This window comes from Podarcis liolepis, assembly GCF_965112155.1.
Source record: "Podarcis liolepis genome assembly, chromosome: 13".
NCBI lineage: Eukaryota > Metazoa > Chordata > Lepidosauria > Squamata > Lacertidae > Podarcis > Podarcis liolepis.
This window is the reverse complement of record NC_139573.1, coordinates 37,103,992-37,124,317: the sequence shown is the minus strand read 5'-3', so window position 1 is coordinate 37,124,317 and position 20,326 is coordinate 37,103,992. Positions and strand designations below refer to the sequence as shown.

General features: G+C 48.9%; 1 protein-coding gene across 8 annotated transcripts in view; it reads left to right on the top strand.

Annotated features, from left to right (window-relative positions):
* Positions 1 to 2,976: 2,976 nt before the first annotated feature.
* The window catches only part of MPP3 (MAGUK p55 scaffold protein 3), a 109,739-nt gene continuing 92,389 nt past the window's right edge, over positions 2,977 to 20,326 (top strand). For 5 of the 8 annotated variants that reach the window (XR_014518119.1, XR_014518120.1, XM_083469858.1 and 2 more), the window contains exon 1: positions 18,695 to 19,048. The gene's annotated coding sequence lies outside the window, so the exon portion shown is untranslated. Of the gene's footprint in view, positions 3,042 to 18,366; positions 18,388 to 18,694; positions 19,080 to 20,326 lie in introns of those variants that run through there. The other 3 variants (XM_083469855.1, XM_083469856.1, XM_083469854.1) reach the window with 3 other exon arrangements.

Here is a 20,326-nt window from a genome sequence, read left to right as displayed (position 1 = left end):
GAATGGGAGACCCAAGGGCCTCTGAGCATGAGCAGAGTGACTTCCCTCATCGCTAAGCACCTCTAAGGGATTCTGGATCGAGTGGAAGGGCTCTTGCCCGAGGGCATCCGGGATAACCGCTTTGTTGAAGCAAAGCGAGTCAGGGTCTGCCTCGTAAGGGGCGCAAGGGCCATCTGGCTGGGAGTCTCATGTACAGGTATGTAGAGCTGGAACGGGACTTTGCAGGTCTCCTCGGCCGCCCCGTTGCTCATTGCAGGGTCTGCAACTGGTCCTTGACAGACACCCGTCTCAACTCTGCTTAAAACAGCAAAGGAGAACCTCCCACCTCCTGTGGCAGGCAGTTCCGCTGTCAAACTGCTCTTACCATTAGGAATGTGCGTCACTTTGAGTTGGAAGGCTCAGGGCTGGATATACAGTACTCTTTAAAAAAAATAATACACAAGGAAACCTGGCGTTCTGTTCCCAAAAGTGTTCTGGAAGCCTACAAACATGGGGGGGGGGAGAAAATGGCAGCTCTCGCTCTCTCTCTCTCTCACCATTTGTTCCCCAGCCACTTGTATTTTCCAGCATACTGCTTCTGAACATGCAGGTTCTATTTAGCCAGCATGCCCAGAAGTGGCTGGGGAATAGACTTCTCTTCCACCAGTTCCTCAAATCCCCTTTGAAACCACTCTTAAGCTGCTGGCTGTCGTCAAATCCTGAGGCAATGAATTCCACAAGTTAACACTGGTAAAGAAGTGCTTTCTTTTGTAAATCAAACACATGAAAGCAGGGTTTTCAAAGAGGCTTTGAACTCTGGTGCATCTTTCTATAAAGACGGGGGGGGGATAATTTATCATATTGATAGTTCACTTGCTTACTTTAAAGCATGCCAACATAGAGCATTAACCAGCTGATCTTGCTGGGGGGGGGGGGCGGCGGCAGGGAAATGGTGCAAGTCCATTACAGTGTTTATTGCAGGTTTACACCTCCCTTTTCCACTTCTTAGAGATGGCTCCAGAGTGCTATTTTTATAAGTTAATTGTTAGTATCTTTGCTGCACTGTTCTGTTTTAACAATTAAATGCACTGGATTCTGTAGCTCTTCCATTTTGGCTCATAAGAGCGAGTTTAGGTGTTGCATGCAATGCAGGCATAACCTGGCCTCGTGCCATAAGGGCCTATTCTATCTGCAAATCCATGTTTCCAAACTCACACAGATAAGCTGAACATGGAAATGCCATTTGCTGAGGTGAGCAGGTGTGGTTAGCACCCAGGCTCTCCAGTTCTCTTTTGCAAATACCCCTCCCAATGTCATTCCCAGTCTCCAGCCAGTTTAGTAACCTATCTCGAAGGAAGAAATCGAAAGGGCATTTGCAGGGAGGAGGATCAGCGTGGGTGGGAGGGGTTAAGCATTTGCATGGGAGAATCAGCAGCGGCAGGGAAGGGTTAAGCATCTTCTTTCTGACTGATTCTGTCTTGATTCTGTAAGTTGGTGACCCCACATTTTCCTGGTAGCTGGTTGCTGTTCCCCCCAACACACGCAATAGGCCAAAATGGAAAAGTCTGGTCTTGATCAAGGAGGTAGGAGAGGGAACCGGTAGCACGAATTACTGTGGGAGACAAATGTTAGGTACCTGCTCTGCTTCCCCTCATTCGCTGTGATTCAGTGGATGTAAATTGCTTTGAGCGTTGTAAACAGAAGAGTGGCTCATCAATGTTATGGCTACCTGAATAATAGGTGCACCCTGCTGTGTCTGTCTGGGCATACTGTCCCATTTTCATGCCTCCGTGACATAAGTGTGCAAGCTACACACACACACACAAACACGTGCACTTTTGGGGTCGAAAGAGAGCTTACAGCCACCAAGCCCATAAAACAACCTTGCTCAGAACTGAGTTATTATTCTGGCACTGACTTTTGCTGTGACTTTCATTATTTCTCTTGCCATATGTTGGGAGAGCAGGAAACACAGCCCCTCCTTTTTCCTCAGCCTAAAACTGTAAAATCAGATCTTAATTAATATTCAATACTCCCCCCCCATTAAACCCCACACTCACCTCCCCAAAAATACTGTTCCTGATTGCCAGCCAGAGAGGTCCCTGGAGTGTGGAATCGGCTAGGATTCCCAGCGACTGTTTTCAATCTAATTTCTTTGCAAATCAAGCTGGTTCCTCTCTAGAGGGAACGCCGTAACGGCAAAGGATCAGATGAATTGTAAGGAACCGAACATGCTGAGAACCGGAGGCTTTCTGCTGTCAAGCTCTCCGAAAAGTGCCATGCCATTTGGGGACTCACGTCCCTTTTTGTGGAGTGCTCAATTCAAACCAGAGCACTTTCTGGAGCCAGAAGTGTGGGGCGGAAGTTAGACAAAGGAGATGCACATCTCATTAGAGCCGAGTTGCACTGTGGCTTCCACCTACGGTTATCCTTTGTGCTCTTCCGCGCGCTCAATTACTTGGCGCCAACATCTGTCAATTTCCTAATCAGAAGAACAGCTTGGATAGAGGTGACAAGGCTGCAAAGCTCGTCCCTGCCTCCGCTCGTCATCTGCCCTCTGTCACCTTTCCATTTTAGCTCGTGGGGAGCGGTTTTTGCTTCCTGTCAACACCTGTTCTTATCTGCCCCTTTGAGCATCTCGCCCTGATTTGCACCAGAGTTTTCTGGATTGAAATTGAAGAAAGCAAAAGCGAGGGGCCTCAAGCTTGCCAGGAATTACGTTGGTTTGGGCAGCCTTTATGTTAGAGGGGGCAGAACCTCACTTAAATACAGTGGTACCTTCGTTCTCAAACACCTTGGTACTCAAACACCTTGGTTCCCAAACGCCTTGGTTCTCAAACGCCAAAAACCCGGAAGTAAGTGTTCTGGTTTTCGAATGTTTTTCGGAAGCCGAACGTCCAATGTGGCTGTTGGCTATTGTTTCCAGGGTGCCTGCACCAATCAGAAGCCATGTCTTGGTTTTCAAACATTTTGGAACCCGCTTCAAATACTGATTGATTGATTGTGTGATTGCGGAAATGGATAAAAGCCCCCCATCCAAACAATGTCTATCATCAGTGCAGGTAAGGAAAAAAATACTTTTAATTTTTATCATCTACAATAATGTCTCATTTATTTTATTGATTATTGCTTTCATTTGATGGATCAATGGTCTCGTTAGATAGTAAATTTCATGTTAAATGGCTGTTTTAGGGGTTGTTTTTAAAAGTCTGGAATAGATTAATCCATTTTGCTTTACTTTCTATGGGAAAGCGTGCCTTGGTTTTGGAACGCTTTGGTTTTGGAACGGACTTCCGGAACAGATTAAGTTTGAAAACCAAGGTGCCACTGTATATATATTTTATAATAATCTTTATTAGTTTTCAGTTATAATCCAATAAAAGCCTCTTTATAACAATACCAATTTATAATACAATTATTAATACCAATCGTTCAAATACTGAATTATATAATTTAGATAAAGTGCCCCCCATGTGCTAGAATTGATGGTTTGACAGTTTTCTTTATTTCTGCCTTCCAAAATCTTATTAATTTCAATTACATTCCGGTCATAATAATAATCCCTTATACAACAACTACAATATTAATAACTTCTATTCATGTTGACACATTAAATAGTTAAGTATTTTTATTAATTTACTTGATTGGAGGGGTGGACCCATTAAATTAAGACTTGACTTTCTCTGTGTTGGAAAGGAACATGGTTTAATTTGTAAGTCACTGTTCAATGCAATTCAGCGGGATGCCAATGTACCTGCTTAAAGAGGAAGGAAGAAGGGAAATTAAGGCTTCCTAGCCTAGATCAATTCTCTGATGATGAGAATTGGAAAGAAATAAACCGAGAGCACATCGTTTAGAGCTGAACATCATGTCCTGAAATTATAAATGGCAGAAATCAAATGCTGAACAGCTGCAGATATGTACAGGGCATCATTCTTAGGTTTTTTTCATCAGTGGTCCCTCAAGAGAGTAGTTCCTTCAAAATGGTACAAGGTTATGGTTTTCATTCTGGTGGTTGTTTTTCCCCCCTTCCTCCAGTGTTAATATTTTATTTTTGCATTTTATTATAGTGCAAGTCTGTCCAGATATAATAATGAAAACCACTTTGTTTGGGGACGATTGCAATAATAATAATATCTGGTCTGAAACTCAAGCTCTTTTAACTCATCCTGAATACGCCTAGCAGATACTTCAAATGCATCACAATTAATACAAGTCAGCCTGATGGCACCAAGCGGGCAAATTTCCTTGCACAGAGGTTTCCTGGTACCCGCTCACGTGGGCCCCCGAACCAGAAATAAATGGCAAACTGTCCATTTAAAATTCCCACCCAAAATACCATCCAAGTCTTCACGACAACTTTAAACTGCTTAGACTGAGGTTTGACTACGATCGAGTGGCATGTAAATTTTGTTAAATAAAAAGAAAGAACTGTTGGAACACGCAGACTGAGACAAACCTCTCCGGGTATCTTCCTTGTGGAGCATAGCACAGGACATTCATAAATCCAAAGATATATGCACAATCAAGCAGCAGAGTAAAGCAGGAACGCTGTGGCTCTGAGGTGTGGCATTCAAAGTAATTTATTAAGCAATATATACAGGACAAAGCGATCATGGCGTCCTCTCACATCTTCTCCAAGAGAGAGAGAAAGTACAAAAGTACAATACAGTGGAAGAGATAGAACTGGCCTCCGTTATCACACTTTCCAAGCATGGAATGTAAACACAGACATGTGATGTAACAACCACACATCCAGCAACAGGAGAATGAAATATGCTGACATCAACCATGAAAACTGATTTCGTATATATTGGTAATCTAAAAAACTGGAATACTTAAATTTCCCACAGATACCAATGCTTATTGTTTAAGGACATGATTGGTTAGAACTTGGGCCGCAGTCCTAGCCCTTCTTGAATTCTGTAGGACTTACTTCTGAGTAGGCTTGGTTAGGCTGTTACACTGTTAGTTCTTCATGTTTCCCAGTTCCTGGTGTTGCTGGATTTGCTTGAGGTGTTGGACCACCTTCAGACAAGATAATTTCCTATGGGTATCTACATGCAGGAAAACCCGCATTGCACAATGGCAAACATATTACCCCATATTTGTTGTGCAGGGAACCATGCTGTTCAAAGTGACCCTGGCTCTTGTGGATATTAGGGAGCTCACAGCTCAAAGGAGCAAGAGCAACCCCTTAAAAACATCTGTGTCAGGTAAACCAGTAATTATCCTTAAAAATGAGCAAGGAAGAGTGAGCTGTACTGTGGTCTTTCTGACTGCTGTTTATTCATTCATTTACTCTCAGGGGCGCCGACTTATAAAAAATATTGGGGGGGCCCATACCGGGGTCCTGCCGCTGGTTCACTCGGGTAGCCGGGAGAACGCAGTTCGAGGTGGCGGTGTTGGGGAGAGACCCTCGCTCAGGGCGCCACTAGACTTGGCGGCCGGCGGCCTATCTGGGGGGTTCTGGAGCGTATTTCGGCGGAGCGATTGGGAAGGAGGGGGCTTGTTGCCGGATTCTTCAGCTGAGCCGGAGATCCGCTGCTGGGGGTCCCTGGGCCGAGTTGTGAGCACGGCCTGCTGAAGGGAGATCCAGCCGATTGCGCGACGGGGACGGCCGGGGCTCTCCGGCTAGGGCGCGCGGCTGGCTGGCTGGCGAGGGAGCAGGTGGGGAGGAGGCGGGGGTCCTCACTCTCTTAGGAAACGCACCCGCGCGCCCGATTGCCACGAAGTCCGAAGGGTGCGTGTGTGGAATTAAAAAGCAAAAACGAGATACGGGCAGGGCAGGCAAAGAGTTTTCTGCAAGAGGATGGAGGGCAGGTTGAAGAGAAAATCACTCAGGATGAGACAGTCAAATCAGCCATGATAAAATGGGCTCAGGATATTGGGTATAACATCATGTTTGAGGATTGGGAAAGGTTATGGACCACCGGAATGAAATTCACGGCATGTAATGCCTTGAAGGAAAATATTATGAAAATGATTTATAGGTGGTACATGACCCCAGTCAAGCTTGCAAAAATATATCACCTGTCTGATAATAAATGTTGGAAATGTAAGGAGGCTGAAGGGACATTCTTTCACCTCTGGTGGACTTGTCCAAAAGTGAAGGCCTTCTGGGAAATGATCTATAATGAGTTAAAAAAGGTATTTAAGTATACCTTTCCCAAGAAACCAGAGGCCTTCCTCTTGGGCATTGTTGGCCAGAAAGTGTTAAAGAAGGATAGAACTTTCTTTATGTATGCAACTACAGCAGCAAGAATACTTATCGCAAAATATTGGAAGACACAAGATTTGCCCACACTGGAAGAGTGGCAGACGCAATTGATGGACTACATGGAACTTGCTGAAATGACGGGCAGAATCCGAGATTTGGGAGAAGAAACAACGGAAGAGGACTGGAAAAAATTTAAGGACTATTTACAAAAACAATATAAGTTGTATGAATGTTAAAAATTTACACGATTCGGAAACTATAGCTTCACCAATTAGATTTGGGAAACAGGAAATTATATTTTAAGTAAGAAAAGGTCAAAATCTAAGGTAATACTATGTTTAATTTAAGATATAAGTAACTGATGAAAAGTATGTTAAATTTAGAGGTATAGTATTTGAAAAGTACAAAATAAGGTACGAAACAAGGTAATAATTTGCTGATATCTTTATTATAAAGAATGCAGGGTAAGGGAGATGCGAGGAAGTCCAGTTAGTTATATAAAAAATGTGTTGAATGGTTGGTTTTCTTTTCTTCTTTTTCTTTTTTTCTTTTTCTTGTTCTTTTACTTTTTTCTTCAGTGTATGTTTCTAACTTTGTATTTGAAAACTTAATAAAATATTTATAAAAAAAAAGAAGAGAAAATCCTTTCGCTTTTCTGGGGCGCAGGGAAGTCTCAGAGCCGGAGGTTGGGGAAGGGACCCCCTTTGCTCTGCCCTCTTCTCCCGTCTTAGATTCGCATGGGGGTCCCCGCCCGAGCTTGCCTGGCCACCGGGCCACACAAGGGCCGCGCTCTACGCGGCACACCTTGCTAGCCGCGCAGCTGTCCTCTGCGGCTGCGGAGCGGCCCTGCGCCGGTGCCCAGCCCCTCTGGGCGCCCGCTGCGCTGCCAATGACAAGCGGGCGACGTCGCGGGCGGGGAAGGCGTCGCTTTCTTTCCCGATCCTTCATCCTCCCAGTCTTCCAGCCCTTTTTTGGGTTGGAAGCTCGTCTCGTTCGCCCTTCTCCTTTCTTCACCCTGCGCGCAATTTTCCTCCCTCGTCTCCCTCCCCATTTCTCCTTCCTTCCTTCCTTCCTTCCTTCCTTCCTGACTGACTGACGGGCTTGGGCTCGGGCTCGGGCTCGGGCTTCGGGTAGGGCTCGGGCTCGGGCTCGGGCTCAGGCTCGGGGTCGGGCTCCGGGTCGGGGTCGGGCTCCGGGTCGGGCTCAGGCTCAGGCTCGGGCTCGGGCAGCCACAGCGTCGGCGGTGTTGGCGATCGGGCGCCCTATAAAAGCCGCGGACGCGCCCACCGCCGCCCGAGATTATTGGGGGGGCTGAGCCCCCCCAAACGAATTTTTGAGGGGGCTCGGGCCCCCTCAAGCCCCATGGAGTCGGCGCCTATGTTTACTCTGCCAGTCACAGGTAAAAGATAAAAGGCCCCTGGATGGTTAAGTCCAGTCAAAGGCGACTATGGGGTTGTGGTGCTCATCTCGTTTCCAGGCCAAGGGAGCCAGCGTTTGTCCACAGACAGTTTTCCGGGTCATGTGGCCAGCATGACTAAACCGCTTCTGGCGCAACGGAACACCGTGACGGAAACCAGAGTGCATGGAAACGCCGTTTACCTTCCCGCTGCAGTGGTGCCTATTTATCTACTTGCACTGGTGTGCTTTTGAACTGCTCGGTTGGCAGGAGTTGGGACAGAGCAACGGGAGCTCACCCTGTCGTGGGGATTCGAACTGCCAACCTTCTGATTGGACAGCCCAAGAGGCTCAGTGGTTTAGACCACAGTGCCACCCGCGTTCCATTGCACAATCAAAATTAACCTATTATTCTAGAAGAGTCATACAGACAAGCAGGTTTCTTGAAACATGGCTCTTATTTGCAGTGTTTTGGAATGGTAAATCTCAAGACAATCTTTGTCCATAATCTATTCTTTGTTGGAGAGGTCCCCCCCCGGTTTACTTGTTTATTGTGTCAATTGTGTCCCTGTTGTTGATTTTCGAACTTGGTGTAATTTGATTGTAAGGGTAATAAATGTTTAGAAGACATGGATAATAATGAAGAAACCCAAACAGGATATAAACAGAGAGGCAATATAAGTGGAACAGCAATTAGCCTGTGTGTGGAGATCAGCTTTGAAGTCCCTCTTATTCTCACCCGTAAGGTCGATTAGGCTTGTGGGCATGAGAGGAGGAGTGGCTTTTCAGCAGTGCTTCCACCTCTATGAAATTAAACTACTGCAGTTTGATTGGCCTCTTTGATCTGTTTTTTTTTTTTTTGAAACAGGCTTTAAAAAACCATCTCTTCCTGCTTCTCTTTCTTGATAGCTTTGCAGCCTCCAAGCCACATAGGGCTTTGAAGGTTAAAACCAGCGGCAAGGATTGACAGTGTAAATGCGGTGGGAAGCAGAGCAGAATAGCTACCACATTTTTCCGTGTATAAGACAATGCTTTTTGCTTTAAAAAATTAGGCAAAAATTGGGGGTCATCTTATACACAGATAGTGAATGCAGGGGGGGAGGTCGTGCGATTAGTGACAGCAGCAAGCAGGAGATTGGCAGCGGCGATTGGGTGGTTGATTGGTGGCTGCGGCAAGGCCTGCTGGCGATTGGCTGTGGCTGCAGCAATTGGGCAGGTGATTGGCAGCTGTGGCAAGTGGGCGGTGGGATGTTGGTGGCGGTGAACAGGCAGACAATTGGTGGCTGTGGTGAGGTATGCAATCGGCAGTGGCTGTGGCAAGCAATTGGCAGTGGCAGGCAGGCGGGTGAACAATTGGCAGAAGTGACCTCCCCAACCCCCCCCCCAAAGCTAAACAACTTAATTTCTTAATTTTGGGTTACAAAAAACAGGGGTCATCTTATACACGGAAAAATACGGTATTTATTATTTAGACAATTTATAAACTTATAATTTATAAACTTATAAACTGATAAATTACAATCTTCTCTAAGCAGTGTACAAGAAACACAGTACAATGCAAATAATAGTTGCTATATAAAATCTATAAAATCAGAAAATGCTGGTTCCCGGCCTTGTTTCACTGAGGCATTGTGGGAAAGTAAAATGGTAGCCCCCCAGCAAGGGACCAGAAGCAATCATTGAAATCTCCCTTCCCTGCGTTGTCTCCCAGAAGAAGCAGCAGCATGAAAAGGGTGGCGAAGAGGTTGACTGCTTGCAGACACAGTCTCTGGTTACTGGGGAAAAGGCCTGGAGAGGAGGGGACTTCGATGGCTGGGAGGATTTCAGTCTTGGCAACTGATGGAGAGGAGGTGCTGTCCTCGTTAGGCCTGACACTCAGTTGATTGTGGTTTTGCTCATAAAGAGTTAACTCCAACTTTGAGCAGTGTGATTTACTGCTGGCTTGCTCTTGGGCAGGGACGCGGGTGGCACTGTGGGTTAAACCACAGAGCCTAGGACTTGCCGATCGGAAGGTCGGCGGTTCGAATCCCCGCGACGGGGTGAGCTCCTGTTGCTCGGTCCCAGCTCCAGCCAACCTAGCAGTTCGAGAGCACGTCAAAGTGCAAGTAGATAAATAGGTACCACTCTGGCGGGAAGGTAAATGGCGTTTCTGTGTGCTGCTCTGGTTCGCCAGAAGCGGCATAGTCATGCTGGCCACATGACCTGGAAGCTGTACGCCGGCTCCCTCGGCCAGTAAAGCGAGATGAGCACCGCTACCCCAGAGTCGGTCACGACTGGACCTAATGGTCAGGGGTCCCTTTACCTTTACTGCTCTTGGGCACAAAGATACTGAGCCATGGACCATCCCTTCACCAAAGCGCTATTGCTGTCTGCCACCTTTCATTGCTGTTTGCCGCCTCTTGTTGCCACCGTCAGAAGGCAGGAACAGCTGGTCCTCTTTACACACCGAAGCTGGCTCTGGTGATGTGTCTCATATGCACAGGCTTTGGCACAATTTGGCTGCTTTCGATCTGTTTTGTGTTCGGAGAGAAGCAGCGAGCCCAAAGTGCAAGGCTGCAAGTAGCCTCCGCTGAGCAGGGGTGATTCCCCATCCTTCTGGGATCAGCCTTCCCTCTCTAAGCTGCACCCACATGGCTGTCTTTCCCAGTGGGGGAAATCCAGCTTTTTAATCCTCCGCTTGGCTCCAGAACTGTTCTGCCTCCTTTTCTGCCATCGGTCGCTTGGCTGTTATCTCTGGCACGCAAGTTAAGCATCAGGATGACAACCAAGCCAGCATCCTTTTCATTGTGTAAGCGAACCCCGGGCAGAGAAGCAAGGCTTTGGTTCAGGAACCAGCTATTAACATGCGGCAAGGGAACCTCGCGGCTGGGATTTGGCAGAGCTCTGCTCCCTTTATCTTGGAATTGTCATTTGTCAAGCACCGAGCTGACGAATAAAAAGAAATGTCTCCCCTCTTTCCTGGTGAGCGTGCTGTCCATCTAAATAAGAACCATGACAATTGGAGGGGGGGGGGACAGAAGCAGGGGTACTGGGAAAAGGAGTGGAAGACAAATGGAGAGCAATGATCACCTCTGATCTCAAGAGGTTAGCAGAGTTGAGTTGGAGGGGATCAAGGACCCATCTTAGTCCAGCAATCCCCACCCTCACCCGCACGGGGACCACTTCAAAATTGCCAAAGGCTTTTTGGGGAACCCACTGAACGAGTTTAACAGCTCTCCGAACAAGGAAGTTTCTCCTGTTGCCAAAACCTGCTTTCCTAAAGCCACTGGTTTTAGGCCTGCTCACTGCAGCAAGAAAATTCTGCTCTTCCTCCATTTAAACGGAAGCTCCTGGGTTCTTTAGAAAGGCAGCCTCTTTCAGCCTTCATTCTGTAGTGATACTGAACCCAACAAGGCTTCTACTTCAGGAGACCCATTGGCCGGGCACGCTGTTTCTGCAGTCCCCATTGGCTGGACACTCTTTTTCCTCCTCCAATCAGGGAAGACATCATCTGTCAGGTTTCAGTGAATTCTTACCGTCTTTATTCAATATTCACAGCAAGAGGCCTCTGTACACTGCCTTCCCGGCATTGTTCCAACTGAGCTCCTTTCCCCTCCCTTCCTAGCAACAGCTCTTCCCCTTACGGTGTCCACCAGGGGCTAATTGTCTCTGAGTCCTTCGCTCTTCCACTTTCAATGCACGGCGGGTTCTGGGAGAAGGGGGGTCAGAAATGCTCTCCAGTGATAATGTGTCAGCTGGCTGCTCTGTCTCTGTCTCCCCCTTCTCTTCTCCCAACACCTCCAAACTCTTCTGTTCGCCTGTCTCTGAGCTATGACCTTCCTCAAACCACTGCTGTAATTCAATACTGCCTTCCTCTTCTCTGGAAGTTTCAGCTGGAGGGGGGACGGTCTCCACCATCACCATTCCTTCTCAGTCTCGTACCCCTCAGTCCAGTCCCTGACATCATCTCAAGTAAGAAACAACAACGCACAGTTAGGTATTGACCACATTTCAGTTTCACATGTTTACGCAAATTGCTATGCAGCTTATGCAAAATAGAGCAAATAATAATTCGATACATATAAAAACATTCTACATACATATAAAGCAAAATAAGGTAAAGGTAAAAGTACCCCTGCCGGTACGGGCCAGTCTTGACAGACTCTAGGGTTGTGCGCTCATCTCACTCTAGAGGCCGGGAGCCAGCGCTGTCCGAAGACACTTCCGGGTCACGTGGCCAGCGTGACGAAGCTGCTCTGGCGAGCCAGTGCAGCACACGGAAACTCCGTTTACCTTCCCGCTAGTAAGCGGACCCTATTTATCTACTTGCACCCGGGGGTGCTTTTGAACTGCTAGGTTGGCAGGCGCTGGGACCGAGCAACGGGAGCGCACCCTGCCGTGGGGATTCGAACCACCATCCGATCGGCAAGTCCTAGACGCTGAGGTTTTACCCACAGCGCCACCCGCGTCCAATAAAGCAAAATACATACGTCCAATTATATGCCAAATGTCTGGTGAAATTAAAGCAAGGTTTTCACTTGTCTCAGGATCCAAACCAAGAACAGAGATGCACCCCTCAGGAGAGTGTAATTCTGCAGCTGTGGAGCCACAACCAAGAAGCCCCTACTGTAGATCGGAGATCATTGCAGCAGTTCCCAGAACAACGGGGCCTGGAGCAGAGCATTGTTAGTCAATGCAAGAGGGCTTTTCTAGCAGAAGGCATTTCTTGAGATTGACAGGGCCCAGGACACGTTGGGGCCTTATACTCCCAAACCAGCACTTTGGAAACCAACTGGTGACCAACACAGACATTCCAGCACTGGCGCAATACATCCTTGCCAGCTTAGCCCTGTTCAGAAGGAGGCAATGGCATGCTGTGCCTATTTGAAGTTTCTGGATGGTTTCCAAGGGCAGCCCTATGGAAGGCACTACAGTGGTACCTCGAGTTACAAACGCCTCAGGTTACAAACACTTCACGTTACAAACTCTGCTAACCTGGAAGAGTTACCTTGAGTTGAGAACTTTGCCCCAGGATGAGAACGAAAATCATGTGTCGGTGGCGCAGCGACAGCAAGAGGCCCCATTAGCGAAAGCACGCCTCAGGTTAAGCACCGTTTCAGGTTAAGAACGGACCTCTGGGACGAATTAAGTTTGTAACTAGAGGTACCACTGTATTACCATACGTGAGAATAGCCAGGGCAGTAGTACAGTGGTACCTTGGTTTAAGAACTTAATTCATTCTGGAGGTCCGTTCTTAACCTGAAACTGTTCTTAACCTGAGATACCACTTTAGCTAATGAGGCCTCCTGCTGCGCCGCTGCCACGCGATTTCTGTTCTCACCCTGAAGCAAAGTTCTTAACCCGAGGTACTATTTCTGGGTTAGCGGAGTGTCTAACCTGAAGCGTCTGTAACCCGAGGTACCACTGTATTTACGAATGGGGCCTACAAAGAAATCTGTGTCTGGGTGAGGTGTTCCTGTCCAGGGTTCTGGAGAATCACTCCTTTCAGGCTGCTCTGTTCTCTTCCCACTCTGGGTGTTGCAGCACAACGGACAGCTCCTTGCAGGATCACCAGTAACTCTAATCAGACTTTTGCTTCCACAAGTTTGGTGCTTTTTTGTTTTCCTTTTTAAAAGCTGCTCAAGAGCCAGGCGACCCCTTCCGAGCCTCTCCTATGAAGCCTAAAACTGCACCTTCTCTCAGTCATCTCCTGCCTGGTACAATTAATTGCCTGTTCTGGTCAGCAGGTACCAAGAAATGTGAAACACAGCAAGCGGCCTTATACAAAGCCAGCGCATTGATCCACTTAGCTCACTATTGTCTACACTGGCTGGAGGGGGCTTCCGAGCATTTTAGGCAGGGTTCTCTGCTAGCCTGACCTGGAGATGCCGGAGATCGAATCTGGAGCCTTCTGGATGCAAAGCAGATGCTCCATTGCTGAACTATGGGTCTTCCGAAATGTCCTTGGTCAGATGTCATGCGCTTGGTGCAAAGGGAACCAATTTCTCTGCAGAATCTGGCTTCAATGGGACCTGCCTCCAGGGATCCCAGTTTGGAGGTCTCAGGGAGTTGAGTGGCTCCAACTCTATGTCAGCCTTGTGTCTGGGCTCAGCACCTCCGCGGCTTACGCCGCTGGTCTTCCTGACCCAGCTGGCTCCTCTGCCACTGCTCAGGGGGGGCGTCATTCCTGGCAGGTATCACTATTAATGCTCGCAGTTAAATCACACTGTGAAGAGCAGTGGTTCTCAAGGCACAGCGGCACCATACATTTAAAGCAACATTCATTTAATGTGGCTTCCCCCAGTGAATCCTGGGTACTGTAGTTTGTACGGGGTGTTGGGAATTGTAGTTCTGTGAGGAGGAAAACTATAGTTCCCATGATTCTTGAGTGGCCTTCAAATATGATTTAAATGCATATGCCCATGGTTGCAATGAACTTATAGGTTTGTGTAGTGGCGGTATGGAACTTAATGGCACATCACAAGTGTGGGTCTAGGACACTGGCTGGGTGGGGATGGGACACTGCAGGAAGAAAGTGACAAGCAAGGGAAGGGTTGAAGACCCCTCTTCCCATTCTCCTCTGCAAACTGCCCCCTCCCAGTACTCCTCTGCAGTGGAGGAGCTAAGCTCAGGCTTTTGGAAGTGGCCGTAGAGCAGTGCTACATTGGTTGCCCTGTGGTCTAAACTACTGAGCCTCTTGGGCTTGCCAATCAGAAGGTTGCTGGTTCGAATCCCCACAACAGGGTGAGCTCCTGTTGCTCTGTCCCAGCTCCTGCCAACCTAGCAGTTCGAAAGCAAGTCAAAGTGCAAGTAGATAAATAGGTACCGCTGTGGTGGGAAGGTAAATGGCATTTCCATGCACTCTGGTTTCCGTCACGGTGTTCCGTTGTACCAGAAGCAGCTTCGTCATGCTGGCCACATGGCCCGGAAAGCTGTCTGTAGACAAATGCTGACTCGTCTTGGCCCCAAAGCGAGATGAGTGCCACAACCCCATAGTCGCCTTTGACTGGACTTTACCATCCAGGGATCCTTTACCTTTTACCTTAATCAAACTGGTGGCCTGTGGAGCAGTGCTAGACCGTGAGCCATCAGTTGCCACTACTGGCTGACTCCACCATAGCCCAGGTTTTGTGGGATGCTTCAGGGACCAAGTATGATAGCGATTCCTGGCACACTGGAAGGGGTGGGAATCATTGGCCCACCGTATCAGACAGCTACTGTACTACTGTAAATGATGTGAAAGTCAATCAAAAAGACAACAGGGGCATTTGCTTAAAAAAGTCTTTCCAAATGGAAAGAGACGCAAAAAGTATGCGTGCTGAGGGCAAGGGAAAAGAAATTTCTGAGCTATGGACTCAGCAAGAGCCAGGAAATTCATCTGAGTTTGCTCCTGTGCCTGAATAATAAGCCAGATTTTATTACCTGGTAGAGAGAGCTAAAAGCTCAGGCTGCATGTTTGTTCTCGAGAGAGCCGCTTACCTGTCGTTTACATGAATAGGGTACTTTGGCATTAACAACTGCAGCAGTTAGAGCAACCTGGCATAGGGTAGGAAGTTGTTGACTGATGAAAGCACAAGGCTATTATTTTCCCTTTCTAGAAATAGGGGGCAGGTAAGTGACTGGATCCTGCTAGCTTTTGCGGAGAGGGCTTTGATTTGATCCTTGCTAGCCAAAACCGTTAGCTGCAGCTCCCTAGAACTGTAAATTATAGCCTGTATAATGCATAGAAAGGAGGCAGGGAATCTCACCCCCGTCTTGAAACAGCAAGGGATCTCCCACATTGAAAGCATCCCTGAATCACACGCATGATGCATTCTTTGCAAAAAAAAAAAGAAAAAAAAGTGAGAGCAAAGCATGCTGTTAATATTGTAATTTAATGTCTCCATTTCTTCATGGGTGCTCTGCGATCTCTGAGAAATTAACCATGCAGCCACAAATCAAGATTCTCTGAAGGCAGCTAAACCACACTAAGATGTTATTCACTCATGCAATGTACACTGTCCAGTGTACCAGCAAGATGCTCTGGCTAATTCCACATTTTTAAAAATAATACTAAAAGCAACGACAACACGAAAAGCTGCCAACTTGGAAGCAGAATGAAGTTGCACGTTATAGACAATGCACGTTATAATTTGGGTTGGTGTGTACCCTGTCGATCTACCCCCTTTGCAAAGAATAAACATCGTTATGGCAAAGAAAGAGAGAAAGAAACCTTTGTTCTCCCATCTAATCTGAAGGAGGAAGATCACATTGAAAACCCCACTTTCCTTAATGTGACTTCATTAGCATTGAAAGGGAGTTGGGGGGGGGGGAGAGATGCAAGCGCTGGTTATGTAACCAGCAGGGAAAGTTTTATGCATGGAAGAAGCAGCATTGCACAAAGTATACAGGGCATTTGCTGCTGGGCAGGCTCAAGACGCGGCTATGGCCATTTTTAGCGCATTGGCCAGCTGATGAAGAGCTGCAGAGAGGGAGCAGGAGGACAGTGGTAATATACGTAAAACATTCTTTATCCTGAAAACGTAGTCAGAAATTCAAAAATTATTAACAGCTATTATGGTTTAGTCGTTTAGTCGTGTCCGACTCTTTGTGACCCCATGGACCAGAGCACGCCAGGCACTCCTGTCTTCCACTGCCTCCCGCAGTTTGGTCAAACTCATGCTGGTAGCTTCGAGAACACTGTCCAGCCATCTCGTCCTCTGTCATCCCCTTCTCCTTGTGCCCTCCATTTTTCCCAGCATCAGGGTCTTTTCCAGGGAGTCTTCTCATGAGGTGGCCAAAGTATTGGAGCCTCAGCTTCAGGATCTGCCCTTCCAGTGAGCACTCAGGGCTGATTTCCTTCAGAATGGATAGGTTTGATCTTCTTGCAGTCCATGGGACTCTCAAGAGTCTCCTCCAGCACCATAATTCAAAAGCATCAATTCTTCGGTGATCAGCCTTCTTTATGGTCTAGCTCTTACTTCCATACATAACTACTGGAAAAACCATAGCTTTAAACATTAAAAACAAACAAACTGACCTTTCTCCTGAGAGCTCTAATCAGCTTACCCTTTTACCATCACAAGAACCCAGTGAGGTAGGATGGGCAGCAATGAGTCAAAGTCCTCATAGTTGGCTTGGATGTACCACCTGGTAGAAGCTGACATTTCCAGGAATTTTGGTGCATCGGGGCATTTTGGGAATGTCAAAATGCGGCTTTTAGGGCCTATTTCATACACCCGCTGGGAGTCCTTGTGGGCCGAAAGGCAAGATTAAAAACAACGAATTCCGCATTCGAAGAACTAATGTACATCGCCAGTGTGCAAAATTTATTGCATGCCTCCCTGCTTCTTAACCAACATTGCCTTCCTTAAGACTTTTCCAAGTGACAGTGCTGCAGCAAGAAGAGAAACTGCACCCGGCAGGACTCCCTCTTTGTGCAACTTTCATTAGGCTTCCACCTGAGTCAAGCTGACGTGCTTCCCTTTCCTCAAAGAATTTGGATTGCAAACATTCTGAAAAGCTTGGCTGGGAGCATTCTGTGGAATCGCAACCAGCTCAGCCGATTGGTGCCAGAGGCTTCACCGCCACAGGTGCAATACAATACAGACAGAACAGAATGCAGAGGGGATGTAGCACCTTTCCTGCTTCATTCAGGTGCAGGTTTGTGTCTGCTTGGGAATTCTGAGAGCAGCCCCTCTCCCAGCAGCTACTCAGAGTGCCGTTTGATGCTGTTTTTTCTGATGTGGTTACCAACACAGCTTTTGAGAGCCTGCAGGCTCTCTGTGGATCTCGACTACTAATATTTGTGGAAGAAAGGAGGGGAAAAAAGGGGGGGGGAAAGGGTCACTCCACAGTAAACAGCGGAAGAGAAAAGTGCTGGAGGGCAAAACAAACGAAGCAGCAGAGACAAAAGGCTGTAGGGAAGCACAACTCCAACCAAACATCGAAATTAAAACCAACATAATAAAAACACAGAAACGGTAAAAGAAGAAACTCGGTAATTTAGGAAGGTTGGGGGCTGCTGGGTAGCATATCTGGTTCTTGGTTCATTTAGGTCAGTATTGGTTTCCTTGAGGAGCGGGGAATGCTTTTCAGTTTGAGGGCCGCATTCTCTTGTGGGTAACCATCCGAGGGCCACAGGCAAGAGGAAGGTGGGGCCAGAAGCAAAAGTGGGCGGAGCACTGGATGTAAATATTACAGTCTGGCTAGTTTTGCACACACCCTTCTCTAGCCTCCATTCAGAAAAACAAGAGGGATTATTAGATCTCAAGCACATACAGTGATACCTCGGGTTAAGTACTTAATTCGTTCCGGAGGTCCGTTTTTAACCTGAAACTGTTCTTAACCTGAAGCACCACTTTAGCTAATGGGGCCTCCTGCTGCCACCGATTTCTGTTCTCATCCTGAAGCAAAGTTCTTAACCCGAGGTAATATTTCTGGGTTAGCGGAGTCTGTAACCTAAAGCGTATGTAACCCGAGGTACCACTGTATTCCGGCCGGGCAAAAACACCCAGGATGTGAAGGAAGGCCTGGGATGAGTCTCAGGGACTAGGCGGAAAGGGCTACATTTGATGCACAAAAACCCCAGTCAACACTGCCAGCACCTTTTTAGGGTTTCACAGAAGGGACATTTTCAGCCCTACTTAGAGACGGCTGGACTTTCTGTATGCAAAGCCACTGAGTCACCTCCCTATGTATTTCCCTGGGCTTCCAGCCAAGGAGGGTGGAGCGATGGGTGGAACCGACCCCCCTCCCTGTTCCATCTTCGGTGCTCCAGGAACCGCGGCGAGGGAATCCCCCAACTGAGCAGAGGATTCCTCCCGGCCTTGATGGTAGTGAGAGGGCCTCTTCTTCTCGGGCGCACCAGGCACCCCCGATACGCCACTCCACCCCGATTCCCTGTCCCGGGCGAGACAGGGCACGGAGCCAGAGGAAAGGCGCCGCAGTGCAAAAGTTATTAACCCGCCACCAAACCGCGGCGGAGCCACGTTTACTCGGGAGCCAATCCCGCCGGGTCCGGGGAGACTGACTCGCGAGTAAGCGTGCGCAGGAGAAAGCAGAGCAGTCCCCCTTTCCCCCTCCCCACGGCGGAATCAGGACCCTTGGCCGGCGAGAAGCAGGCGCGCCTGCGTCTGGGGAGGGGGGTCTCCCTCTCTCCGCCGCTCGGAGGCGCAACTCCCGGGGCGCAAGAGAGAGGAAGGAGGCCGGAGGAGAGAAGCGCCTGGCGGGCTTTCTGTTCCCGGCGCCGAACAAAAGGGGGAGGAGGGCATGTGCAAAGGCGAAGGGGGGGGGGTGTTGTTGTCTCTCCTCCCCTCCCTCCCTCCTTCCTTCCCCACGAGTCCCATCCTCGCCGCGAAGCGCATGAGCGAGGCGCGCCCTGCCGGGGAGCAGAGCAGAGCAGAGCGCAGCGCGCGCGCGCAGCCGGTGGACGCCGCCGAAGGAAGGGACCAGCCAGGGCGGCCGGCGAAGCGCGGATCGCCGCTCCTCTTGCGGGTAACGTTGCAGCGGGGATCCGGGCGGGCAGGTAGGTAGGCAGGCAGGCGGGCGAGCCCGGCGGCAGCGGCGTTGGGAGGAGCGGGGGAGAAAAGGCCGGGCTGGGCCGAGCCGAGCGAAGCCTGGAGAGCTGCGCGCGCGCACACCTGGCCCTCCCTCTGGACTCTCCTCCTCTCTCTCTTTCCCCCTCTCTCCCCCTACCCCCCATGGGTTCCTTTCCCCTATCCGGCCTCCTCCCCGTCCCTCCAAAGGATAGTCTGTTTCTGTCTCTTCCCCGCCCCCAGGCAATATTTAATTTGGAAAGGTGATTGGTTACCTGGGTGTCCCCCATAGCATCTCTGCAGTTGGAAATCATTCGCTGTTGACCTGGGGAAATCCCCTGCGCTCCCTCCTGATCTGGAGGGGTTCCTTGTGGCGGGAGAGCCGTGACGCCCTGCTCAGAGATGCTTTCTCATGATGCCCTGGCATGACGCGGTACTGCCGAGGGTGAGCCTCGCTGCCACTTTAACCGCACGTCCGGGGGGCTGGACGTTGGCTAGCCTTCGTTCAGGGGAACGTCTCGTCTGGAGGCCTCACTCCGGGAGTTACTCCGGCGAGGAGAGAGCAATGATTTCCTAGAAGCGTAGAATTGTAGAGTGTCATCTAGTCGCACCCGTTTCAGTGCAATAATCTTTTGCCCAACGTGGGGCTCGAACCCGCAACCTTGCGGTTAAGAGGTTCATGCTCTACCGCCTGAGCAGGCAGGCAGCTCACAGGCCTGCCTGTGGGATGTGTTCTCTCTGTGTGGGGGATTGGTTGTGCTTACTCACCCTTGAGGGAAAGGCCCTCTGCACGTGCTCAGGTGTTCTTGTGATTTCTCACAACCTAGGGGAGAGGTTGGTGAGTCAGAGAGCAAAATGAGATGCGGTTTTCCTTGCTATTCCCTGCCCCTGTGCTCCTTTCACACACATATGTGCTGATGGGCTGGTGCAGGTTTTGGGGACCTGTGGCCCTCCAGATGTTGCTGAACTATAACTCCCATCTTCCCTGGCTTGCTTGCTGGGACTGTTGGGAGTTGTAGTTCAGCAACATTGGAGGCGGGCAGAGATTCCCCATACCATTTATACAGTGGTACCTTGAGTTACGAGGGACGCGGGTGGCGCTGTGGGTTAAACCACAGAGCCTAGGACTTGCCGATCAGAAGGTCGGCGGTTCGAATCCCCGCGACGGGGTGAGCTCCCGTTGCTCGGTCCCTGCTCCTGCCAACCTAGCAGTTTGAAAGCACGTCAAAGTGCAAGT